Genomic DNA, 836 nt, shown 5'->3' with positions numbered 1-836 from the left:
CTTCCTAGGAAGTAACTTTTTAGAAAGTAACTTCTTGATAAGTTACTTCTTAGAAATATGATTTTGGTATGTTTGATTGACCATAGGAAGCGGCTTATTACAGAGTGGCTTATGTTTGATTGAGCATCATCAATTTTTTTGAAAAAATTATGAAAATACCTATTATACTCTTAATAGATATAAGACCAAAACTTTTTGCATCCAAACTTTATATAAATAATAATATTATATTTATATAAGTATAAATATAATATAAATATATTATAATATAACATTAGATCATAATAATTTATTATATTAATATAATATTAATGTATATGTATCAATATTATATTAATACAATATTAATATTTTACTATAATAAATGTACTAGTAAAGATATAAATATAATATAATATTAATATAAATATTAATATATCCATATAAATACTATATTAATAGTAATTTATTATATCAATATAATACTAATATAATATTAATATTTTAATAAAATAAATTTATTGGTAAAGATATAAATATAATATTACATATAATATTATATTAATATAAATATTAATTTATTAATATAAATATTAATATATTAATATAAATATTATATTAATTAATAAAAATATTATATTAGTATAAATATTAAATAATATTAATATATTATAAGTATTATAATATTTATATTAATATATATACATATTATGTTATATTAATATAAATATTAGGATAATATTAATATAATATTATATTAATATTTATAAGGATAATATTTAAATGATATTTTCAAGAATTTATATGCTCCATAATCATATATTTACAAAATTATCAGAATTATTATTTTTGATTTA

This window comes from Elaeis guineensis, chromosome 9 (assembly GCF_000442705.2).
Source record: "Elaeis guineensis isolate ETL-2024a chromosome 9, EG11, whole genome shotgun sequence".
Lineage (NCBI taxonomy): Eukaryota > Viridiplantae > Streptophyta > Magnoliopsida > Arecales > Arecaceae > Elaeis > Elaeis guineensis.
This window is presented reverse-complemented; position numbering follows the sequence as displayed.